The sequence below is a fragment of the Bacillus rossius genome, chromosome 1, assembly GCF_032445375.1.
Source record: "Bacillus rossius redtenbacheri isolate Brsri chromosome 1, Brsri_v3, whole genome shotgun sequence".
Lineage (NCBI taxonomy): Eukaryota > Metazoa > Arthropoda > Insecta > Phasmatodea > Bacillidae > Bacillus > Bacillus rossius.
Genome location: NC_086330.1, coordinates 139,807,724 through 139,835,492, shown reverse-complemented (window position 1 = coordinate 139,835,492; position 27,769 = coordinate 139,807,724). Strand labels below are relative to the sequence as shown.

General features: G+C 38.0%; 1 protein-coding gene across 2 annotated transcripts in view; it reads left to right on the top strand.

Moving 5' to 3' along the window:
- The window catches only part of LOC134546219 (UNC93-like protein), a 530,827-nt gene that overhangs the window by 196,532 nt on the left and 306,526 nt on the right, over window positions 1-27,769 (top strand). Inside the window, exon 1 of one of the 2 annotated variants that reach the window (XM_063388844.1) lies at window positions 9,679-9,786. The exons of the other annotated variant lie outside the window; for it this stretch is intronic. The gene's annotated coding sequence lies outside the window, so the exon portion shown is untranslated. Of the gene's footprint in view, window positions 1-9,678; window positions 9,787-27,769 lie in introns of those variants that run through there. 2 annotated transcript variants of the gene reach the window in all.

Sequence of the window (27,769 nt, the reverse complement as noted above, 5' to 3'; positions counted from 1 at the left end):
CAAGCAACTCTCATGCAATATTGCTAAGTATAGAATACGCGTGTATCAGTATGCAATAAAATTCTGCTAAACCATGCTCGCTCATAATGAATGTATTGTGGACCTATGGTAGAATGAGTATAATTTGATAAACTTTGACAGCAATGACTAAATGAAGTTGTTAAAATTATGTTCTAATTGCCATTTAAAACAATCACGCGTGTAACCATACACAATGCTTTAAATGTTTCCTGGAAGTCATCTGCTAGTCTTTATTTTTGTTTTACATCATATCTTAAATTCAAATGAACATTCTAAATTGAGGTTAGAATTATTTCTAAAAAACCGCGCAATTCAGCCAGAAGGGAAATATGTAGGATTTGCAAGGAAACCGCGGGATTACGTTTATCAGTTCCGTTTCGTAGTTACGATTTTGCAAGCGCAAGTGGACTCCCCCAGCCCCAATGAGGGGTTTTTTTTTTTTTTTTTTTTTAAGTTGAGGGAGGTCCAAGGCCCCTCGAGCCCCCTTTCGGGATGTACGTACGCCCATGATTCCACACATCTGCTTTTTACAGTCATCCCTTACAACCATACTTCACACAACTCAACATAGTCAGCTAACACCATCGGTTCCATCTGAAAACTTTCTGGGGTAAATAGTTTGATATTTAAACATTATTCTGGCTTGAAGAACACATATGTTAAGGATTCAAAACTGTTCAATTTAGTTGGAACGTACGCTGTTTCAATCCGTTGTCAGAGCAAACACCAAAACAGGCATGCCTGTAGTCATTCACACAACGTGAGAAATAAACTTCTAAATACTTACCTTGGTGGATTCGCGCAAGGCTTTAGGCATTGATTTAAGTGATAAGTGATATCATTAAAGGCGCCACAGGCGACCAGAAATCGAGAAAGTCTTTCCTCTTGAACTCATTCGTGGCCGAACAGGAAACTCGACACAGCTTATTTGTAAACAGCGTCGCGAACAATACACATGATTTTTTTTTAAAGAAAGTGACGTCACTAGCTTACATTGTTCGACATATTGCGCGCGAGCGTGTCACAGATTAGGAAAACCCAGGTAATCGCCCAAGAATGCTGGGCTTCGCTTGTGATGTCAGCGCTTTCTGCATGCTGGGAACCACCAGCTGATAGTCGGTCTCCCGGGCATGGGGTATTTTTCTCTTATCATTGCTATAATTTACGGTATTTTTCTCATTATGGTATCACTATAGCTCTCTTGCATTTACTCGTATGTTTCGCCCCAACATTTTTCACTAAATATTTTCTAAGTGTTATCTAATAGCGGAAAAAAATTATTCAAATTGTTTTAAATATTGCGTGACAATTTTACATTACGTTAATAATATTTAGTTAATTTCAAGATCTATAATTTGTGAATAGCTGTTGTGATAATTACTTAATAGTAATGTAAACAAAACGGAAATACCAACGTGGCTATTTCTCTACAAGCGTATGATTGCTTTGTAACACGACGTATACTCTGTTTTTCATGCAGCATTGAGCGTTTCCTCCATTCTTGCCTCTTCAGCTCCGGCAGGGAAGCCTACAGTTCACAGGGGTGAGAGCCACATCCAAACAGTTCCGAAGTACTCCGAAGTTTGCAGATAGTACGTGAAAAAAGAACACCATATTACAAGGATGTTTATATTCTACGATAATATAGTATTTTAAATAACGCTAACCAAACCAAACCTACTTTTAATTTTAGTTACGATAGCCTAACCTAACCTACCGAAAAAAGGAGCTATTATTTATTACACTGACAGAACCTAACCTAACATTTTACTTCGGTAAACTTCGGAACTGTTCGGGTTGTTGTGGCTGTCATCCCTGAGAACTGTAGGCTATCCGTGCTGTGCGTGCCACACAATTCGGAATACCAGGCGTGTGCTGACGCAGTGGTCCTACAGGCAAATTCCGGGAGGTGTTTCTTTTCTTTATACCCTACGGTCGATTCCTTGCGCAGTTTTAACTTTGTTGATTAGCATAAAGTACATAAAAGTACTAGTATGTACTGAGTCAGGTGAGGGCCATGTCCCACACTATTATGTGGTAACCGTGTGAAGTCTTCTTTTTATCTCGTCTGCGCCATGTTGGTTGGACGCCCATAACACCGGCTCGAGTGTAGTGTTTGCATTGTATTTTATTGAAGTGACTGTGTTTACCGACGGAGATCCTAATTCTTGCTTTCTAACCATCATCATGCGTGGTCTAGCACCGTTTCCGAAATGTTTTGGACGTGACAATATAGCGATGGAGAGGTAAAAAAACGTGACTAAGGCTACTTCACAGCATGCCAGCTCCTGACAGTTCCTAACTCCATGTACTGAGTGGTCACTCGATGCTGTTTTGTGATTCTTTTTAACTTTCGATAAACGCATCTTAAGTTATTACGTGAATAATATTATGACTAAATTCTATAGCTATCTATGAAGATATTCACTAAATATTCAAACGAGTAAACTAGTGATTTTTTTTATTTAGAATGTGGAGTAGCAAACCTGAAATTGTTTTTAGGGCTTTGTAACATTTAACTGGGGACGGAAAAAAACATAATGTTATTTCGTCTTCTGTCATGGAGGTATCACACACAGTACATATCCAATTCACGCGTATTTCTCAAAACTTCCTACTACTGATAGAAATTTACTACACATAGCACGCCAATCACTTGCATCACACTATGTTATCTTTTTTTTGCCAAGATTCAGCATGTGCAACCAGTGATAAAAAAGTTTTTAAAATTATTTTTTTTATATGTAAATGGTAATAATAAAATTGTTAGCTTTATAAAGTTGATAATTAGAAAAATTAATTAATAATGCCAAAATTTAAGTCAACACAATGTATTGTGTTTCATTTATTTTACCAAGGTTCGATTAAGCGTATAGTGAATGAGAAAACTGTATGACTGTTCCCACTCCTCCTCTTCCCGTAGTGGAGTACATCCGCCTCTAATGACCTCGCTGTCAGTGGCGGAGGTAGTTGGGGGGGGGGGGGGGATGGGCGGATTCATGTCCTCCCCCTGAAGTTATAAAACAATATGCGAGATCTCGGTAAAGGCGAGCTTTATGCAACTGCTGTCTTAGGAAGCCTTCTGTGTTCGTATGTGCTGCTGCCGTCGTTGTGGTGTCCAGATTATCTGTTTGGCCACATCGCTGGGTTCGTCTGTGCGTCTCCGTGTTGTCTTTGTGTGGGCCATACTATCTGTTTAGTATCATCTTTAGTTTCACCTGTTTGTCGATGTGATGTCCAAGGTAATTTTTTGTCTTTGTTTATGGTTCATGTTGTAACTATTCCGTAATTTTCTTTTAAATTATTCCTTCCGCGGAATTTTCTGTGTTGCTGTGTTTTCGACTTTCTGACATTGATTGATTTTGGCTTGTTTTCTGTGTGTTTGCACATTCATCTGTGTTGTCTGTAATTGAGACTTCTTATTGCATACATTCTAATCAAAAATTTTGTACGTAATAAAAATTCTTTTCCCCCTATATTTCCCATTCAAATAACCACAAAGTCAGTGATGCATGTTGACGATGATGCAACTGTCCAATCCCCATGTTAGTAAAATTTAAGTACAAACATTTTTATTTTATTTATTTTCCCCAAAGTTCCTTCCGAAATGAAATGTACAGTCGCCACGGCTCGCGCCAAGTAAGCAGCGGAGACGGCGCGCGGCGTCGTTGCGTCATCTGGATCGGCTGCAGGTTGCCAAGGTGACGTAAACGCCACCGCCGGGAGAGGAGAAGTAGTGAATAGCCTGGTCTCGGCTCTGCCAGGAGCGACCCGGGTCGCGACAGGCGCGGGAATCACGCACGAGAAGCGTGCCTGCGCGGCTTCCCCGCGGACCGACGCCACGGCGTCCTTCAGGGGTCTCGCCTCCGCTCGCCGACTCTTTTTATTTCCCGCACGCATGATCGTCAAGAGCCGCCCAGCAGCTGGTCCACCGAACATAAAATCAAGGATTTTATCTTATCTTCATCGTGCCTCATCCTTGGCCTGCAGTGTGCATTTATATGTGTATTGACTCTCTCTCTCTCTCTCTCTTTCCAATACAAGATATCAGCTATTAGCGGCGTCCTCGTTTCGATGTGCTCTGTTGCCTGACACGCGCCATAGAACACAACCTATTTAGACACATTTTAAAATGTATCTGAAATATTGTATTTTTTTTTTCAAGGAAAATTTTAAATGAGAATTTTGGAAACAGTTTTCTTTTGCATCGTGTTATAATACTCAATTTTATTTCTAAGGAGACTTAATTGAATGTCGTCATCCTGCTTTTAACCGTTAATGTAAAAAATATATGATTTAATATTAAATAAATGTACTCTCTTTTGAGGTGTCACATAATTTTATATACAAAATGCCTTTTTATTAATAGCTTTTAATTATTTTTCGTTTAAATTACAACTGTAATAATACTGTCATATACACTAAATTATGGTGTCAGAAAAATCAATAAATAGTAAAATTAAAAGTATACATAACCTATTGTAAATAACGATTGCAAACAAAATAAGACATTAAATGTTAACAAGCTGGGTAGTATGGTTGTGGCAACAGTGTTCGCTGGTACTCTGCGCTGTGATCTAAGCGTGAGACAGACTGTAGCCAAGGCTCGGCCACTCACACCATGTTGTTTATTTCATGCTCTTGTCATTACTATTGTTTGAGGGATTTACCTGCAAATTTATCACGGTTGCACTTTTGAATTTTGTGTATCGTCTCAAATTATAAGAAGTTAACTAAGTGTTATCTAATGACGTTAAATAGTCATACAACTCGAAAATATCGTTTAGTAAACATATGGTGAGAAAAATTGAGCCCAACAACAGATACGAGAGAACGATCTGAATAATTTTTTTTTAGGTTTTTTTTTAGAAAACAACCTTAATTAATAGAAAAAGAAAAATGACCACATGTGCAAGACCGAACCTTAAAAAAGGCGGGGGGAGGAGGGAAGTTAAAACTCTTTACTTCAGAACCAAAAGATCCTGAGTCACAATTGGGCAGCTTTACTACATTATGAAACTTAACATTTTTTTTTGTGTCAACATCATACGGCATTTGTTAGGAGTGATTTCATGAATAGAACGGCAGTCGCATGGAACGGAAATGTGTAACCTCGGTGCTGCCATTTGTGGCGGATGGTGAGAACAAAATTTCACAAAGCTAAAGGGAAACTTTATAGTGCATTTTAATAAAACTTTTTTTTTTTTAACAAGTCCAAAGTCGGGATTTAGTAATTTTTTTTCAAGTGATTTTCGCAGTTTCATTATATAGTTTAAAATTTCGCTCTACAAATCGAATGATGTGATAGTGTACGTAGCTGCACCGGCAAAGAATTCTAGCAGCGGGTACGGAAACTACGTGTGAATCGCGTTAAGAAATGTAGTTGAAAACACGAAAACACAATTTTCGTATATTGATCACGCTCGGCATTATTTCAAAGAAATTCTGCGTTACATTTCGTGTGCGAATGTCGTATTATAAGTGAATTTGCAACATGAGAACACATGAATTTGCTCGTTACCGAGGTTATATGTTACACATCTCTGGCGAGTACTGATGGACTAGCTCACTATTTTTTTTTTGTTTAACAATGTGACGGCGAAGAATTTACTATCAGTTGTCAATAACAGTTTGTTAAATCAGTGACGTTATTTTTAAATGTTTGAAAAATGCATTAAAAATTATCGTCTAAGAATAAGTTCAGTTGAAACATGAATCATATGAATTAGGTATGAATCAAAGCATGACATTTCCATCCGGATAAAATTTTCTTGGTTTTTTGTTCGTCGACGAGACTGGCCTCCAAAAAGGTCTTCAGTGAAAATATCTGCTATAAATGTAAATTGTCGTACTTTCAAAATATTTCAACCAATATTTTTTTTTTCTGTACCAGACAAACGATGGAATGATTTTATGTAATTTTTATTCTCCTTAGAGCCTAAACGGTACGATGTTTTGAACGTTAACTGGAAAAAATTTTGGAAATAGTTGCCGAAATATTTTATTGTAATGTTTACAGGTAACAATTTGCACGTTGTATTATGCGGGTTACTTCATTTCGAACACTTCTGTTCTGTTTGAGTTACACCAATAAAATATAAGAGACCGCGCATTTAATACACGCATAAGCTCATTGTTATGCTTATCTACCGACTGCCCATTAGTTTAGTACACTGATATCTACTCGAGTCCGTCTGTGTTACATCTACTTAACTTTTTTTGCGAGATTTTCCCAATTGGCAAGTTACTGTTTTTTTTTGTATTTTTTCGGAAATAATCTACCTGCTGGTGAATACTTCACGGCTACTTTTAGAGTAATTCACTATAGTGCCCGAATTATTGTCCTATTATTTGCAGGAATGCATTATAGATATTTATAATTTATATATGCTACTAGGAACATCTCACAGAATTTGATATTGTTTTTTCGTTGGAGTCTTACGTTCCACGGTTATGCACACAGTTTTAAGGCTATGAGACCTCCAAGATTCCAATTATTCAAATAAAAGAAAATATAATATTTATACATCACCTGTATAAAAACCCTATTTTTATTTTCCCCTTTATCTTTAAAATTTATCGTTTTTCAATATATCTTCCCTTTCTTCTCTTTATTTTATTTTTTGTTGGAACCTCTGACTTCATGGTTTATATTTTCTCTTTTGCGTCTCGAACAACTCACTTCAAATTTCACTTTCAATTACTTTATAATTTATATATTATAATTCTATAGTTAATTGGGACTATTTTCTTTCATTTTCTTCTTTTTCTTTATTATTTGTTATTGATCTATCTTCACTCCTCTTAAATAATTTTTCAATAACACCCGCTTTTTTTTTTCCCCCTTTTTTCAGCGTACAGCATATTTCTTCCATATTCTTCCATGTTTGAAATGTATGGTATATTATGTTCGTAACATATTTGGATATTTATTCTTGTATTCTTCTTGCAATTTTATCGTTATATCTCATCGTGATTCGAACAACTTGGGTAAAGACTCTTTGCTCATAAATATGAGTAATTCCGAGAAGTGTTGGGATCGAACCCACGACCCTCGCCACATGAGCGTTACGCCTAAGCGATCATGGCCATCGAGGACATAACGTATTAACTTAGCAGATTAACCATAAATGCTGAAAAATACTGACCCATGCTGTATTTGCCATATTTTTGATCACAGTTTTAAAACTCAACATTGGCAGCTCTGTTGCAGATTACTAGTGGCGAGTTGCACATTAGAGTGCAGGGGTGTTCTTGTTTCATAAACAGGTTTGATAATGGTTTCGACCACATTTTCTGTTGCACCATTGTGGTTTAGGGCGCTGAGTGAAGATCGTGGGAACTTCGAGTTGAACCGACAGTCGGGTAGGGTCATGACTGGTTTCCACCTGGGGCGAGAACTCATCTTGGCGCCCTTTTCTTTACAAACCACCCAAACCAAAACGTTTTCCCGACATCGCCTTACATCGCCACCACATATTAATTCCCCTGTTCCCAATATGTTTTATTATTTTATTCAACTTTGAAAGTAAATAAATATATTTATTTGTAGTCATTTAATTTTTAATACATTGCAAGTTAGATAGCACGTAAAAAAATAAAAGTTTTTTTTTTTTAAATATTTGACAATGTACATGTATGTATCGTTCAATACAAATAATTCAGTTCATCTGCCCTCCAACTTTTTTTTTGTTCTAACACTACGATACCCAAATGAATAAAAATCATTCTGCCAGTTCAGCGCCCCCCCCCCCCTCCAAATGTGTCGCCCGGGGTACAAGCCCCGTCTGCCCCCCCCCCCCCCTCGTCATCCTGGTTGCGTGCCTGGTAACGGACAATGATCTCAGATCGACCCAGTGCGAGCAGACAAGTCCGGAATTGGTACGGACTTTATGGGAGGTTATTTTTGTGAACAGGCGCGGGCCTACCAATAGAAATGCACCAGAAATTCTTTGGACACTGCTGCCGCCTGTTGCCGCAGATTGAAAACGCATGAACTTCGGTTCGCGCGAGCGAAGTTATCAAAGTCCCAGAATGTGTTGGCGCAACGTTCCGCGGAATGATCGTTACATCATTCTTGGGCCGATCGAATAGCAGTTACAACTCGCCATGACCGAGAAAGTTTCGTTCGATAATGCTTCTCCGAACTGATTCACAGTTTTAACACTGTTTTTATATAACTCCATTGGAGTCAGGAACTCACGGGAGATGGCTTGCTGTGACGTGGTTGAAGTCACTTTTTCCTCGCCATCGCTATGTTGCAACACCCAAAACATTGCGGATATGGTGACTGATGACGGTTAAAAATATTGAATTAGAATTTCTCGCGTTTGACGCAGTCACTGCCATAAAACAGGGTGTCTCAGGGTCACGAAAGTCCTGTAATAAAAAAAAACTTAACTGAACGGTTGGTTACAAAAGTCCTGTAATAAAAAAAACTTAACTGAACGGTTGGCTACAAAATTCCTGTAATAAACTACTTAAGGTGCTAGAAGTAATGAAACTTTAATATCTAGCAGCCTTTTGTTAACTTGCATTTTGTTTTGTGACGCCTCTATTCTGTTTATTAATTATAGTTAGTTAATATATTTTATACATTTATACAATTACTTATATGTATATAATTTATTGTATATATTTTTAATATTTTATATTAATATAATATATATTAATACAATTTATATATAAATAATATAAATAATAATTAAATATAAATAGTTGGAGAATGCCCACATAAATCATATGGAAGTATTTTTTTTTTTAAGATTTCAGTTTTATAGCCTAAAATGTTGTCAAGTTCCTGCAAATAGTAGATATATTTCTTAAAAATTTTAATTTTGCATATTATACCTGTATGTCAAAATGATCCTGTGATGTATAAAAAAGGCTGTAATTTTTTTACTAAGGGGCCCGATTTTTGAGAAAGTCCTGAAAATGATTCACCCGGTATCTGTTGGCACCCTGCAAAATACAGGCGTATGAAACCGTTTCCATTAAGCTAACACTGATTAAAGCCATGGAGTGAGGAGACGGCATGCTGTGACGTAGCTGAAGTCACTTTTAACCTCACCGTCGACATAGTGTTCCGCCCAAAACATTGCGGAAATGGTGCTTGATAACGTCAGATGATAGTATGAATTCAAATATCCGTCATAAAAAAAAGTCATTTGAAACTTTTCCCACAATGCAAACACTACACTTCAGCCAGTATTTTGGGCGGCTTACCAATATGGCGCAATAATTAACTAAAGAAAAAAATGGGTTCACACATCATGTAATCATGCAGACGTGGCCACCCCCTGCTTGAACCACAGTTTCGGGTGTCCTGCAGACATGCAGTGGACCATCAGCTGGCCAAGAAGCGGCTTCACGTGGTAGATACGCAGTAGTGTACGCACGGCCAACCTTGTGTAATTCAACTGATTCGCGGTAGTTTAGTAAACAGTTTCGAATTTAGATCGTGTATCGAAGGGGTCGCCACGCCACTTTTCGATTCTGTGCTTCTCTTGTTTCTGTGCTGTTTGAGCTTCCGTAGGCGTCGACTCGAGGCAGGGACACGCGTTCCCCCACCCCCACGACGCTTTGTTTTGGAATTCCGCCGTCTTTTGTCTGCGCCTAAGAACGCGTGCGCACGCGCTGGCCACTGTCGCTGACGCGCGGCCAGAAGAACGCGCTCGTTTCTGAAGTCCCGTGCGCGGTCCACCGGCGGGAAAAGAAGGCGTTTACCAAGATATATCTCTCTGCTCCTCGGCACCTTGCCAACAGGTAAGAAAGTGCTCATTGCTATTCCTCCCCCCCCCCTCCTTTTTTCAATGTGCGTTCCTGCTGACAGAGATCGATGAAATTTAATATTTAAGGCGCCCGCCTACCCGGGCACACCTACGGTGTGCAGAGCTTCAGGAAAAACAACGCTATTTGAAAACTACTCAAGATATCCGAGTGGTTTCTGTTTACGAAAAGCATTTGAGAATTCGCTGAGGGCCAATAAGCAGTTTGGTTTCCGGTTAAAGATTTTGAACTGTATATTTAGAAGAGTTAAAATGGTTAAAACCCATGTTTTCAGAAAAAAAAATATAGGCATAAAACAACCGGTACAGGTTCTTGAAAGCACTTACGGGACTGGCATTATACCTTTTTTTTCATTTCTCCACCATGCCCGACGAGACGACTATGCGCCAGTTCAGAGCCTTGCGCTTAGAGGCGATACCGCACTATAAATAGCATCTAGCTTCGCGCCTATCATCCCGCCTTACTGACACAAATACACCCTTGAGGAGGCCTGCCCCCTTAACAGGGAGGTATTCTGTGTCACCAAAAATCCTCCGGTAATCGCCCCTTCCAAGATTCGAAGCTGGGTCCTACACTGAGAAGGTCACGCAAGTTCTTGCGTTACTTTTCACTGCTATTACATAACATTTAGTAAATATCTGCCGAGAAAATTCTCAACAAAACATGACCTGCAAGAACGCTGTCGCATAATTTTACAGGAGAAGCCGTTAGATTATACCAACAACCAACAACATGGCGAGCGAGACCGAGCCTTAACATTGCTCAGACTTTCAATCCGATTAAGCTTATTTACACAGGAAGGATAAGGCCAAATTGAATGAGTTGAAAAAGGACAGTAGGTATCTAATTAGAAAAAAAAGTGAGTATACGGTACTACAAAAAAAAGAGTATTTTTTTTTTTGAAATCGCTGACCAGTGGATAATCTTCGTTGAAATATTGGCCATATATATATATATATATATATATATATATATATATGAGCGAGTCTTTCAGTTCTCGCCAGAGATGTGTGATATCTAACCTCGGTAACGAATAAATACATCTGTTCTCTTGTTGCAAATATTCTTATAGTACCTATATAATTCGAACACGAAATTTTAACGTAGAATTCATAAGTAATGCCTAGCGTGAAGAAAGAAAATTGTGTTCTCAACTACATTTATGGATGCGGAGCGTTTACTATCAAACCATTCTATTTGTAGAACGACAGGTTAAACTTTATAGTGAAATTGCTTAGATAAGACGGGGGTAAACTTTTTAAGGGGAGGGCCAGATAAAATAAAAAAATTATCTGGGCGGGCCCCAAAAATTGATAAAATCCCATTTTTATAAGCGATAAACTTTATTTTTGATTTTTACATCAAAAAAGTCTAAAAACACTACCAACAAAGCAAAACTACAGAAACACAAGTCAGACACAGTCGCAGAGGTGACTTGTCACTGACTACGTGATTGTGCGAACTACACTGACCTTGAGAACAGACGAAACAAAAATGGTAGCGCCCGATTCGTTCCGAACTTAGCCGAGCAACACCGTGATCTTTACAGGCTAGGCACTGTGAAGACACCAGTGTGAACACTGCCACACGCATTGTACTTCACGTCGCCATGCTACCGATCTACAGACATCTACTACGGCACTACGCCTACGCGAGGTTGCGTGCAAACTCAATTCATATTAGATGAGATAATACAGTACTTTAAACGCAATGAGAAGAAAACCGTTATTCTCTTCTAGCTACGCAAAAAATGCATTTTGTCCTGTGTGTAATTGCAGTAATTGCAGGGGTTTTCAGAACCATGTCGCGGGCAGGATTGGCTAGCCCGAAGAGCTGCACTTGGCTCGCGGGCCGTACTCTGCCCATTAATATCTTAGATAAAATAGGGGGGGGATATATGCCAGATAAAACACTAAACCCCGGCTTTGATTTTTGACGAGGAATTAATAAATATTAATTTTAATTAAATTAAAATTAATTTAACAGTTAATACTGTAAAGTTTACTTTTTTGCTTTGTGAACTTTGGTTCGTTCCATCCGCCTCAGATGGCAGCACAGTCCGTTCCATGCGACAACCGTTCCATTCACGAAATTACTCCCACCATATGCCGTATACCGAGAGCTAAGATGTTGCACGTCAAAAATCATATGCCGTTTATTCTTACAGAATTATTTTTCTGCATGATATTCGAAGAAGTACGTACAAGGTTGCTGTCGTAAATCTTGGTGGTTCCGCGGGAAGACTATGTAAACTTGCTTCCGAGGCATCACAATGGGAGAACGTGGAACTCTCGCGCTAGATAACAGTCTGGACTGAAGGTCGTGCTCTCGTACACAGAAAAAAGTTCATAATTGTTATTCGCTGGTCTGAACCACGATAACACACATTGCTGTACACTCTCGCTGTTCCTCGCAAATAAAAAAAAAGTGTTACGAAATAGCCGTCAGTAGAGAGTAGACCAAGTGTTTTGTCGTTTCGTGCGATGAAGGGACCCGCTAGTCAGGGGTGTATCTGTGTCAGTGAGGCGGGATGATACGTACGACGCTCGCTGGAGCTTCTGGCGTTATCTAGCGCAAGGCTCAGAACTAGCGCGCAGTATTCTCGTCGGGCCTTGGACAACTATGAGATTTGAACGGTAACCGTGACATAATATGCCTAAGAAATGAAGATAAAGCGAATATTCAAGGCCCTTGGGTGATTTCAAAGATTCTAAAAATGACTCTGAAGACATGCGTTTTAGCCCTTTTTACTCTCCTAAAAATACAGTTTAGAAAGAAATTACGGGAACGGTACTACTCAGCCGCCCTCAGCGTATTCTCAAATGCTTTTCGCAAACAGACCCCACTCGTATATCTCGAGCAGTGTCTTCTGAAGCTCTGCACACTGTATGTGTGTCCAGGTTGGCGGGGCCCCTTTAAATTCATTCTTGCTGCCCTGAACATTAGTACCGACCGAGATGACGCAGTGGTTAAGACTAACCCGCACTAACGAGGTCCCGATTTCGAATACCGGACCGATCATTCTGAGTTCGGTTTTCTATTGTTTTCCCGACATCGTTCCAGCAATTTCTGGAATGGTTCCCCTGATTCTACGTGTTTCCATCATTAATGGCATCACTGCCGATGACGTATTAGACCAAGTTAAAATAATAATAATAATAATGGGTGCTTGGCCGCCACATGTGTTAGAAGTAAAGCTTCACAGACTGGTAGTAGTTCTACGTCAGGTCACTAACGGCGCTGCAAGCAGTGCTGCTGCCACCATATATGGATTCGAGAATTAACTTGATAGCTAGAATATGATAAATAAATGCGTGTTTTTAGTGGCTTTAGTGTTAATGCTAGTACATAACAATTACAAGTTGTGTTATTTATGTGTTTTCAAATTTATACAAACCTGATAGTCCAGTGTACAGTAGTTATAAGAGGATTCAGAATAATGTTTGAGATGTGCAATTGATGTATCCGCAGCCACAAAGCCTCACTACACCCAAATGCTTCGTATCGCCAAACAAGTGCAAGTCCAACAAACATGGTGCCAAATAGCAATGCAGATCCATACCTAACTGTTTTCTTGATCGTTATACTTTCCGTAACGCTCTGAGCGTTTAACATTTTTTTCGTGCTCAATGACGACATCGCCTTGACTTACCTTAACAGTTGTAAAGAGGTTTCAGTAGTATAAAAATGGGACTACTGGCGCTGGTACCAGTGTTTGGATTGTGTATGGGGTATGCCATCTTAGATTATTAGGTCACGACGGCCATCTTGGATGACCTTGACCTTGAACTTTGACCTTGATTTCTGACTTCAGTCGTTGTCAGTTGGATTCCGCCATATTGACATCGAGCGCCCCAATCTCGAATGCTGAATTTTTCGTTACTCTTGCCAAATTGGATGTGTATGACGTCAAAGTTGTACTTTTCACTATGACTGCCATCTTAAATTATGACGTCACCGTTGCAATTTTCGTTACAGCTGCCATTTTTATGATCGGTAATTATAATCCGATTTTAACGGGAAAATGTTTAAAATACATGAAAAATTTCATTATTAAACTTTTGTTTTAAAAATTCCGCTATTTTGAAAATTGGACGCCATATTAAAATCCATCACTATTAACATATTATAAATGTAAAAATGTTAAAATTAATAAAAAATTAATTTGAATAAATTGTAACCAACAACTGTACTTACAGTTTGAACCCAGTCAGGGCAAAATAAGAATTTCAATAGACCCTTCCTCCATGGAAGCCACTGGCAGACTGACCTCCCATCACTAATGCCAAGGAAGATATTACGCACGCCAGTATGAAATCATAGCAGCCATCTTGGGTCCGCCATCCTGTTGTCGTATGGTGGATGTCGCTATCTCATTTTCGTTTGCTAAATGATGCTGTCGCCATATTAGTTTAATTTTTGCCCGTTAGAGTGCAGTACCCTGGCATCCGCCATCTTGTCAGCCGTCTTGGCCGCCATCTGGCAATTCTGTAAATTTTAAGCTAGAAATTCGGTAAACAAAAAATATATTAAAAAATATAACTCGTTAAATGATGATTGATTCGACCGATATCTGTCCTTGGTTCTATCCTTGCTTGATGCCATAAAATTTAATTTAATTAAAATTACAAAAAACGACAGGTTCGAGACAAAACAACAAAATTACACTTAAAAAACATTTATTACAGAAATTCTAGAAACACATACAAAAAAAAGCAAAATACAAGTATTTATCGATGTCAACAGTCTTCTTAGTAGGCGAAGCGAATCCTTTGCATGCCTTAAAATGTGTTTTCAGGGCATCTTCACATGACAGTCGGTGGCCAGGTACATCCAGTCGGTTAATCAGGCTAACACGTCAAGTTGGTGGCAAGGTACGCCAAGTCGGTGGCCATGACACGTCTATTTAGTGACCAGGAACGCATGTCCAGTACGTGGCCAGCCACATCCAGTTGGTAGCCAGGCGCATACAGTAGGTGGCCACACACATCCAGTCAGTAGCCAGGAGTTAATTTTCGTCGATACTCGGCGAACATTTTAAACAGTTAATGTACAAAATTACAAAATCATGCGCATAGGCCAAGCGTCTCCGAATCACGAGGCCAGGTCATGTACAATGTTGGGTGATAGGCCAAGCGTCTCTAAAACAAGAGCTATTATTCGTCGATACACTACCAACATTTTAATCAGGTCATGTGCATTGTCAGGCGTATAGACCAGTCGTCTCAGAACCACGAGGGCAGTCATGTACTGAGAAAAGACATCGATTCACATTAAAAAAAAAAAAAAAGAAAGCACACTCAAAAAAGAAAGCACATTCGACAAAAATGAAGCATATTTAAAGAAAAGGATGCAGTTTTGGACGAAAATTAAACTCAGTAGGATACGATCTCATCGCAGGGATACGATCTCGTCACTGGAATACGATCTGGTCACAAGGATACGATCTCGTCACAGGGATACAATCTCATCAGTAGGATACGATAATACAGGCTTGAAAAGGATGTACATTTTCAGGAACTTTCAACTCAGTAGGATGCGAACGTCCATTACGGTAGGCTACAATGCCTTCAACTGTGTTTGTCTCCAGCAGTCTTTGTCTCCAACTGCCTTTGGCTCCAAAAGTCATTGGCTCCAAAAATCATTGACTCCAAAAGTCATCGGCTCCAAATGTCTTTGGCTCTAACATTATTTGGCTCCAAAAGTCATTGCTCCAAAATTCATCGGTTACGAATGTATTTTGCTCCAACAGTCTTTGTCTACAAAATTCATTGGCTCCAAAAACCATCAGTTCCTAAAGTCTTTTCCCCAACAGTTTTTGGCTCCAAAAGTCTTTGACTACAAAAGTCATTGGCTCCAACAGTCATTGGCTCAAAAAGTCCTTGGCTCTAGCAGTATTTGGCTCCAAAAGTCATTGACTCCAACAATCATTGGCTCCAAAAGTAATTGGCTCTAAAAGTCATCGGCTCCAGCTGTCTTAGGCCTAACTGCTCTAGCAACATTTGACTACAAGGTGACTTGGCTTCGGAGCTAAAAGACTATGTGGCTACGAGACTATGAGGCTACAGGACTACAAGACTACGAGGCAACAGGACTATGAGACTACGAGTCTACGAGGCTCCAACCAGCTACGAGATTACGAGGCTACATTGTATCAGGCTACGAGACTACAGGACTACAGGCTTATTGACTACAAATATACAAGTCTATGAGACTACAAGACTGCAAGGCTACGAGGTTACATGGCTACGAGACTACGAAGCTACATGACTACAAGATTATGAAGCTACAAGACAGTATACAAGACTTCAAGGCTACAAGACTCCAAGACTACAAGACTATAGGACTACAAGGCTACGAGGATACGAATCTACAAGGCTTAAACTGGCTACAATAGCTCCATCCAGCAGCGAGGTTTAATTCATCTCATGCAAATTACTTGTTGCAAGTAGCCTCGATTCTTGCAACAGTTGACGCCACATGCTGTGTTGTACAAACAGTCTGTTCGGTTGTGCGATAATTCCGACCCTAGACAATTCCGGAAATGGAAAAATTCGCGACAGTTCCGGCCAGTCAGTGACAATTGCGGACATGTACACCTGTTGTTTGTTGACGCACTACAACCTTCTCCCCTCCCCCTCCGGAACTTATCCCCTCCCTTACACCAAGCGTAAAGACTGTTTATCAATCAGTCAGTCTACGCTGCTCTTTCTTTGTTGACGTACCACAACGTTGTGATGGAAGTTATTGAAACGGAGAAAGGGAAGCCTGCAGTGCTTTATGGTGTACCTGCCTATCGAAAGAAGCGTGTCAATGCTAAAGGTGCTGTGACGTGGGTTTTCTTGGAAGAAAGGACTAAAAACTGCAAGGGAAGAATAGTTAGTAAAAATATGGAATTTTTAAACGTGTTAGATCTCGAATGTATTTCAGACATTTCTAAAATTGACATGATGAAGTCTGTCTTTAGAGCCAAGAAAAGAGTACGAGAAGATTTTGTTACCGTGGAAAAAGTGTACCCTGACAATTGGGCACTTCACACGGTAAAGGATACGAATTCGTGACTGAATTACCACATGAGTCGTCAGTTAAGCGGACTCTTTACCACATAAATACCAGGCACATTGGGTCATTAGCAGAACCTACTGAACGTCAGGATGTTGTGTTATCAGGAAAAGGTTTAAAGATGAGCGATGGCAATAACTTACTTTGAACAGATAACGGGAGAAAAGACAGAATCATTGATTTAGCTGGTGACTAGGGGAGAGAGTGCCTCAGAACTCAATGCCACTTTTTCATGGATGGCACATTTCGGAGCTGCAGCAAGCAGTTCGCACAGATCTATACTATTCATGTAGATATAGGAAGCAACGAAAAAGAAACATACATAATGCCTGTTCTTTTTGCTTTGCTTCCCAACAAGAAGAAAGAAACTTAGATTCGTCTGTTTCGGTTGGTGATGGAGAGAATTCCAGAGTGGAATCCTCAGACAATAAACGTGGATTTAGAGTCAGCGGTCATATCAGCACTCAAAGAAGTGTTTCCTTCTGTTGATAACAATGGTTGTTTTTTCCACATGAAGTGCCTGTGGAGGAAGGTACAAAGCGTAGGTTTAACGAATGAGTATAAAGAAACGAAAAAGTGAGACTCAGCATCCGGATTTGTGCAGCTCTGGCTTTCCTAAAACCTGAAGATGTGTGCGAAGGATAGCTCATGATCCACGGAGAAGCACCCTCAAACTCAAAACTAGAAGAGTTCTTCGATTACTTCATTGAACAGTGGCTTGAAAATGACATCATACCTGTGCAGCTATGGACCTGTTATAAGCAAAGGCACCGAACCAATAATGCAGTAGAGGGCTGTAACAGTAAAATAAACGCGTGTCTTGGTAAACCCCACCCAAAGATACAAGTTGTTATATCTTGCCTGAAAAGTGAAGCGGAAAACGCCAACATTATGTACATGAGTATGGAGCTTAATTTAGAAAAAAGAAAAACGTTGTACAAGAATATCGACGAAAAAATTCAGATGAGCCAAGGAAAGTGCGAAAACACTGGAGACTGGAAGAAACATCTCAGAGCCTATGTGCAAAATTTAGATTAAAATTTCAACACTGACAATGCGTATTAGCGTTGATTTGAAATATTAGTAATAAAAAACAAAAAAAAACCAAAGACAAAAAATATCGATTGAACGTTGATTTTAAATATTATTAAAAAACTTAAAGAGAAATAAAAAACGACTTTAAACCCGCCAAAGTAGTTTTGACTTAAAAGTGAGAGAACTCAAAGTCCCCTCCCCCCCCCCCCAATTTATTTATTTCCTAATGTTCGGTGTGATGATTATTTAGCTGTCCGGAATTGTCACTGGATTTGAGTTTGAAATTGTGATTATGTTTATCTGTTTGCCGGAATTGTCGCTGTCCGGAATTGTCCCGACACGGCTCTTGCATGTGGGATGCGAAATGCTCACCCACGATCGCAAAAGGAGGGCTTCACTAGACACCAAGGAGAAGGAAGTTCGTCTTGCATGATAGTGATTCTAAGCCGTCTTAAGGCATATTATTTGACCGAGTAATGATTTTTTTTGTTTGAATTCCACCTCATAAAATTATTGTAAGTGTTGATTTAGTAACAGAAATTCACTAATTAATTGTAACTCTGAATAAAATTGCATGTCAAATGTTTTTCATGCAGAGATTGATTTCTCTTAAATAACAATCACTTGGAGAACATCAGCAGAAATCTCGCCAGAAATAACCAGGAGCACACGGAGAAAACTAACAGAAGCGTCGACATTAATGACCAGAAGAACTTTGAGAAACCAACAAAATATAGGCAGGAATAGTAGGGAGCACTCGGAGAAAATTAACGCTAGTTATCCTAAATCAAGATAAAGTGAATCACAAAAACAAAATACAAAAAATAAAATAAACACAAAAACAGCTTCTGCCAGCATAACTTCTCCTTTGTTCAGCAAGGATAGTGTTTAGCACAAGACAGAAGCTGTTTTATTTTTTTATTTTTATATATTCAATGTTCTTAGTGACCTGTAAATATACCAAAAAAAAAAAAAAACTTTTTATGATGCGCATGCGTAAACCTTTACCCTACCCATGTATATGCGTAACTCGAATATTCTAACCCCGGTTCATATATTTTATAACGTTTCATAATCCATCTTTTTTTTACATTACACTTTTCAAACCGGTAACCCGATTTATTAAACGTATTCACGTCAAAAACTCCAAACATCTATGCTGTCAAGTTGGCATGAACCAGGTAAAGGTTAAAATATAAATTTGTTGGATCTAAAAATCTGTAGGCCTACCTCGCAGGCATAAACACAAAAATCATATTTTTCATGAGAGCAGTTTAAAGAATTTTAAATAGTGCATTACTTATGTACTCAACTATTATCCACCAAAAATTGTTTCATTTTTGACGTATCGTAGATCTTAGTGCTGTATGCCACTAGAAATAACATCAACAGTGATCAAGTTAATGGTTAAAAGTGCATTTTGACCAAAAGTGGACATAGTGCCTTATGCCTCCGAGGTACAGAAATATTAATTGCGCTGACAGTGTGATAACTGAGTAAACTGTCGCCATCTTGATCTATGTCAACGACGGCGGTTCACGCTCGTTCATTGTCTGCGTCACACGCGTACTGTTCGTCTTGTTTGATTAGCGTCGCGCGTGGCGCACAGTTCGCAGTCTGATACGAGAGCCGAGTGTTGACTGGAATTACTTGCACGTTTGTGAAGCACGGCGAACAAGATTCTGGGAGGTTGAAAGGATTATTAAAACGAACGCGTAAACGCCATTTATTCTGTTGACTCGGCCTAACAAGCACGTTAAAAATGCTTATCATAAGAAGCGACCTCTTGATTTTGCGACCTCATCTTACTTTAACCAGTAGTTATTTCATTAAGTGTTTCGCAGTTTAAAGTTTAATTTTTTAATCATTCAATTTACATAAAATTTTATTATATGACTAACTGTGCTCGCAACTTCTTTCGCGAGGACAGACTATTTCACACAAGTCATTTAGACATAAAAGGAAAGTTGATGTTTATTAATGTTAAAATTTAAGATAATGTCACAACAGTGCTTCCTTGTGAGCTACATTTTTGGTTTTACGTTTAAGAGTAAAGCGTAAACCATTTAGTGGAATCATTAATTCGAGACCATGCTAGTATAGTGTCCATGGTTGAAACAATTTTACATAATTCTTTACCTACCTTGGAAATTTATCTGCCGTTTTGCTGTATAAATGCCGCTGAAAAGGATTAATGATGAATTGTATGGTATGTAAACTTTTTTTCTCCTTTCGTACATTGAGTGAAATTAGAACTTCACGCTGTAATGCTTTACGAAAATAAATTCTTAGTGTATAATTAGCATCATATCTTTAGAATCGTTTGGAATATCAGTAAAATAATGACTTAAAAATTCAAACAAGCTTAAAATAATAACCAGAGGATATAATTTTTGAGTTAAATAATTTTGTACAGACCAGACAAACAAAAAATTTCATAAATTTATATTTAATTTCTATAGAATTCTAATTTTCCAACAAGGAAAATATTTATTTTGTAATAATTTGAATATTAGTTACCTCGATTTAATTAATTAATTAATTTTAAATTAATGAAAGTGGATAAGATATAAATTAACATATTAATATTTTAAGCTGCTTTGCTAGGTTGCTTTGTTTTGGTAGGTAACTCTACTCTGATGATGGCAACTACAACGTCGACCGAAACGTCGATGATATATTCGCCTTGGACGCGGTTACAACCCATAAGCCAAGCAACTTCAAACAATAGCCGCGAAATCCTGCAATCTTTATATTAATATTTGAATTTAATTAAAGTTTTTAAATGATTACATATCGCTCGTCAATCTCAAATAATTTTTTTAATAAGCCGTGTCGGACTACGTATATTGGAATGTGAGTTTCGTAAGTTTAGAGTTTATTTTGAAGGAAATAATCAAATCACGCTGAACACTTGTAACCGTCAAAGTTGCTTAAGTTGGTTGTGGTTGCCTCATTGCCTCACGTATGCTTATGTCCCCGGCGCAGCCACGACTCATATTATTGTATGAGCCCCAGTACCCATCAGACCGTAACCTCAGATAAGTTGAAATTTTCTTTCCTTGCACCTACAGCCTTGGTTTTAGTCACTTTTTCCACTTCTTTTCCCAATACCAATTTTTTTTTATTTGTGGCTCAGGTTTTTAAAGTTTCTTAATTATTTTTATTTAACATTCAGTTGAGAATCGGATATAAATTTGATTAAATCCGTTGTTGTTGGAATATATGTAATTTAGTCTTTGATATGTTCTAACGTATTGAAATCATAATGTATCACACATACACGGTTGGTTAGCCTTTCCTTTCGGCGATAAACAGTTCTCTGCACACTCGGTCAAAAGTCACTAGCTCATTGGCTGGTGATTTGTGAGACGTCTTCACTGTTTTGTCTCTGATTCGACACGTCTCTGGTTAGTTTTTATGATTAGTTCCTCATTAACATGTTATTTAATAGCAGACGCAGCACAATGGAATCAGTATTTCAATTCTAGCCTATTGCGAAATTAATCCGCGAATTTTTCCGGTCTCTAAAATACGTAACGTATTCTGTCGCTTTAATAGAAAGAAGAGATTAAGGAAGGAGATATGATTCCTGCGCTTTTTGGGCAATAGCTTTCCTCCGCCATTCTCTCCCTACTGACGTCGGGAAGTGATAAGTCTTATTATTGTCCACCCCCTCCCCCCACCTTTTTACCACGAGTCCACTTGTGTTGTGCTCCTGCTATTCTCGGCATATTGTGGATTTTAGTATAGTATAAATAATGTAGAGTAATGTAAGGCTTTCTTGTTCTTTATCTGATGGTTTTTTTTATAGACAATAGCCGGTCGTCGATACCGTTTGCTCTTACAACACTTAAATGCGTCACTCGGTGAGTCGCTGCTGTTGCTTGAATATGAATGTAATCAGTTGTACTCGTGCATTTAAACGAGATGAACTAAAGTTTTGTGATCATGCTTTTTTTCCTCAATAATAATGAACGTAATTTGACAATCTTAAAGTTAATAAAGTATGACTCCATTTGTGAGCACAGAATATGCAAAATTGAGAGAAGGCCATAATAATCAGCAGTGGTAGTGTTAGGGCCTCATTTCCATAAGCGTAAATTTTTATCTAAGAATCTTAGATTTTGAAAAATCTTGTAAGAGTCCTTAAAAAGTTTTAAAAATGTGTTTTCAAGTATCAAATTTAAAAAATTTCCCGGGAAAGGATCCCTGGGCCCCCTTTCAACCCTCTGATTTCATGTCCCTTAGACACAGGCCTATTCTAAATATATTCTGAGAGTTCCATTCATCTCTCTCTCTTTCTCTCTCTCTCTCTCTCTTTCTCTCTCTCTCTCTCTCTCTCCTTTTCCACAAATCCCGGCTACGCCTAAGCCTACAGCTTCACTGGGCGCCCAAATTAACAGGGAGGATTACGGTTTTTTCCTCTAATAATGTTAAAAAAATACCCTATTGAAGTATGGTTTATTGTTTATTAATGTTTACGCCAATTTAAAAAGTTTTTGTGAAATAGTTTTTAAAACCTTTAACGCAATTTATTTTTCAATACTAGCATGAAACTATGACCATGTAATCGTGTGGTATATGGTTTTAACTCATAAACGAATAAGAACTTTTTATTTTCCAAAATTATAGAAACATGAGTTTATCAGGGTTTTGGTCATACCAGATTCCAATTGATCTATAAATGATATACTAAAAATGAAGATTTTTATTACAAACGATACATATACACCTCTGATCTAAATTGGTGTACTACACAATTGCATGATCTCAATTGAAATATAAATTGGCCCTTAAGATATCCAAAACCGTTAGAAACTTATTTCATGAATAAAGTGTATATTATAAGCTGTCGAATAAAGTTGTATTATTGATTGAAATTGTCACTGGAATAAAAAATTATAGAGGAAATTAGCTGGCTGTTACAGATAGCGCGGCTTGAAACACCGACAGCTATTCCCCCCCTCCCCAAACAGGGCCGATTTCAGCCTGTTCATGTCACCGTTATTCCTGATAACCTTCACAGCAGTAGGTCTGTTTGGGAAAGGGGAGGTGTGGGTTTTAATGCAGACAACATCCTTGACGTTGAGAGAGTGTAATTCAAATGGGGTCCTCCAAGTGTCTGTTGCACCCAATACCGTTTTGCGCAATTGCTTGAAAAAAAAATCCGTCTGTGTGCCATGTACACGTCAAGAACAACAATTCTCTGTTGTTTGAGCAGGTTTTTGCCGTAACACCCTCTTGACAGGGACATCTCTACTAGTTTTCGTGGAGAGCTGAGCTCCCCCAGACATGTTCTCGCATTGTTAACTGTTTGAGAAAGACTATCGCGTCCGCGAAATGTGACGTTTGTGTTTTTATTTTTTGCGCCAAGAAATGTTGTGCAAAGTTAAAAAGCTACTTTCCATAAGACAGGGTGCTGAATGACATTGTTATCTACGAGGATAAATACACTCTGAATTCAATCAGTGATATGCCTAATTTTTATTTCAGCGACTTAAGCCTTAATGCTACGCTATTCAAGATTTACAATAGACAACTGAACGCACTGGGTTAGACGAAGAAAAAAAATCTAATTGAGATTTTGCGCTCTGGGTGTATGTATTTAAACAACAGGTAATAGTTTATGGAAAAAATGTAAACAAAAAAGAATTAAAAAAAACACAGGATATGCTTTATGTCAGGGAATTTATAATCCATTTAAGATACAGATTTTTTTCCCACCTCCGGGATTCCAGGGTGTTTACAGTTAGAATTTTTTTTATTTGACGCATTACTTCATTTTTCAGCCGCACATTAAATTATGTTTGAAACGTTTTTAGGTTAACTCACAGATTTGTTTGGTACACGTACAAAAATATTCCTTTGAAACTCAGCTGCCATGAAATAATTTTTAATACTAAAGAACATGGCTGTACACAACACACTGCTTTGGTGACTTTTGCATGTTATATGTAAGTGGTCTTTGGAACCAATACTGAATATATATATATATATATATATATATATATATATATATATATATATATATATATAGTTGCTCCTCCGAAATTGTCAGATATTTATTGATGTTTAGTAAAATCTTAATTTTTTTAACCATTATAACGATAATAGAATATTCAACAATTTCACTTTATTATTTTTTCATGCTTATTCATTTGCGCAGTTAGTACTGGAAAGCAATTCAGGAAACGGTTTACAAATAATTTTAACTAATATAGGAACTGGGTTAAAAAAAACATTATATCCCGGGCAAAATACAAACCTATTAGTAATGCCAGCATTTTTATAGCAATACATTAATTTCTTGTAAATGTACAAATTTAAAAATATATGTAATTTTACATAATAATTTCTGTACTATTTACAAAATAAAAATACAGTGCAACATTAAATAGGAAGTTCCTGCGAATAGTACATCTATTTCGTATCATTTTAAGTTTTTTATGCTTATTTTATATAAAAATTAACGTGAATTAAAAAAATTTCTTAGAAAATATTACTAGTAGGGCCTGGATAAGCCGAAATTCGTTCACCAAGCATTTGTTCACTACGCAACTGCGAACTGCTATTCGTCACGCCTCTCCCGCAAGCAGCAAGCACTGAGTGCAGCAGGGATTGCAGCACCCGCCATAAAACATAAAACTTAGCGAAGTGCGAAACAGGAAGAAAGAAGACAGCGCACGCAACCCACCGCGTTGAGGCAGCTCGTCTCGCAACTGCAGGTGCGAATTGAATCGCTTGTTCTGTAATATCGCTGGTGTTTCGTGTCGTTATGTAACCGCAGCCGAGGCTGAGCCGCGCCTGGCCGCGAGACACCGTTGTCGTTCTTAACCCCCCCCCCCCCCTTCACAAAAAGGTGTCGAGAGCCGTTAACTGCCTGCGCGCGAAGTTTTTATCGCGTGTGGATGCGTCGACCGATGTGTCATGAGTAGGACATGTACGAGGTGTGATCATTAAATACGGTGAATTAATTTTCATAACAGCAACTACTGACGCTAAAATTGTTTTAGGTAATAAACCCGATAGCCTGATCCGTTGAGATTGTCAGTGTCCAGTTCGAACAAGTTTCGACTTGTCAGTCGGGTTCCAGGGCCGGAAGAGTGAGGTCGTGTTCACCGTGTCTGTCGCGCATCTTGGGTAGAGACCTGGAAATTTAATGAATTCGTCTGGCCTCAAGGTAGAATTCAAAGTCATAGTTGTGCTCAATCCATGTTTGATGTCCCATTGGTTGATATATTAGAAAGAATATTATTATCCTTGTTAATTTACGTTTCTTTAATCACGGATTTCGAACAACTCGTTAACATTAGGTTGTGTTTCCGAAACGGAGGCCAGAAAAATGAGTCGTGCGAAAGGAAAAAGTTTTGATACCATTTCTTCAGAAAAACCTTTCATAAATGCTTCCAGTCATGGAATCAGAATGGGATGAGTGCGCATCGCTAGCCAAGGAGAATATTTTGAAGAATAGTTAAAATTTGACGTAAGGTTACTACTTTTTTTCGTAATAAAATTATTCACAGTATTTTTTGATAACATGTAGTATTTTTCACAAAAATATTTCCAGACCAGCAGTGTGCTTAAACATAGTAGCACTGTCTGTGTTTCGTGGTTGGCTGGGTTAATTTCAAGTACATGTCTACTGTCAGCACGCCAATCACAGTAATTCAGTGCGGGAGCAAACTCGTCCTGATTGGCCCGGCCAAATGTGGCATTGGCTTCTCTTGCAGACGACCAGCGATTACAAGGAAACAATCGCTAGCGCAGGCACGCCTATTGCACTCTAATGATCGATGATGTCTTTTCTTGAAAAATATATGCACCTGGTCATGAGTAGAGTGCGCATGGTCTCGACACGTAATAATTTAATTGCCAAAAGAAACTGTTGAATTTAAAAAAAACACAGAATGTCTGCAGATCATGAAAGTCTGGAAAATCACGAATAGATAGGGAAACTGGATTGGTCACGAAGGTGTTGATGAAGTTCCGAAATAAACACCAGTGTTGCTGGAGGTACGAATCATCAATTTCCAGCAACATTTCCAAACTTTATTTAGTTTTTCGAGCCTCGCCTAAGTTTATAATCTTATATTACACATATGTAGTTGGAGACCGTCCAATTTAAATCGCGTGGAAATTTTCGCTGGATAGATTTAGCTTTTTAACTAATATTCGGTGCGTACATGCGTATAGTAGAAAGTTTCGTATTACATCTGCTCAGTTTTTATTTTGATCATTATGTATATTTATTTTTGAAAAATTACCCTTTGATACAAAATCTCTTAAGTTCTAAAATTGGTACACCAAGTATTTGTAGATGACACCCTAAAATATTTTGTGCACTTGCGGTTCGACAAATTTCTTATAATTAATTTATCATGCTCTGAAAAATATAGAAGCCATTAAGGAATTGACATAGAACGTTATTTCCGAATCACAATTAGCGTTACAGACATTTGAAATGCGGAAGCGACCAGTAAAGAAATCGTTCAAATTTGATTATTGCACAAATTTTTGGGTGTCCATGCGGTGACAGAAAATGACTTCAGTTAAGCACGTCACTGTGCTTAAACATTTTCGCTTTTTATTTACAAGTACTGCACTGTATATCTATTTTTGTAAATGGAACAGAAATGTTCATGTTAACTTATATATATTTGTAAATCTGTATATTTACATGCAAACAATATATTGTATCACTACAAACTAGTGTTTGCAGTAATGCTGGGTTCGGATTCGTAACCAGACATTTATGCACGAGTCGGTAGTGTTTGTGGTCGGAGATGTAAAAGTTTTAAGGATCAAGCTAGATCAAGCTATGCTTCTCCTCGTCAGTACTGGTCCAATCGACTTCAAGTTTGGCCTCAGTTGTTGCTCTTCATGAAACTCGTGAGTAAGGATCAGTTTTGATTAATTTTAAATAATAGTTAAGTCATAAAGGTTAGGGTAACATTTCGTGATGCTGTCTATAATTTCTAGTTTTACGGTTTTAATGACTACCTAAACAACCGTGGAGCCAATTCTTAATTCTAATTGTAATCTATGCAGACATGCTATTTTTATTAATCTGTTTTAACTCTTTAAAATAAATGTAAGTTATTTTGGAATTGGTATTAAGTTATAAGTTTTAATATTGAAACTCCCATCAGTACCGCCCTGTAAACGACGAAGGAAAAGCTCGCTGGAAGCGATACTCTTAACTTTTTGAAAAAGTAAATTTAGGCTACGTTTTTCTCCTTTTGTTGTGTGAAGTTGTGAATAGTTGTGCTGAGTTACTTTAAGACAGGACGTCTTAAATTTTTAGTGTTAACGCAAAACTTCTACTTTTAAGTGTGGGTTTTCATCGCGGTATTTGGTATTTATTTACATTTTATATTTTCGTATTTTAATTAAACCAACGCCGTGAACGTGTTGTCCCAGTACCTCCAATAGTTACAGCTATCTGTAAACCGTTCACTGAATAGCTTTAACATGATACATCGAAATTGTTACATATTCGATTATCTTCCCATAGTTAAAAAAATGTATGCTTGAAATTGACATCAATCAAAATATAAAATTATGTGCTAATTTTCGTAATACATTCTCAGTGTTATCTAGAAAAACGTATTTCATATAATGCAAAATTAAACATATTTTTATATATTCACAATATCTTTCTTGTAGCATTACAAAATATTTCTTGGAAACTGGTTTCGAAATGAATCTTTTTTTTTAAATAACAGAAAATTGTTTTCTGTGTGGTTATAAATTATCCTCGAGATCTGTGCAAACTTGCGGGTGTCTTAGTATATTTACGTACACTGAGTTAACTTTGCATTTGATTGTTTAAAAGTACGTAATTTGTCTGTGATTTCCA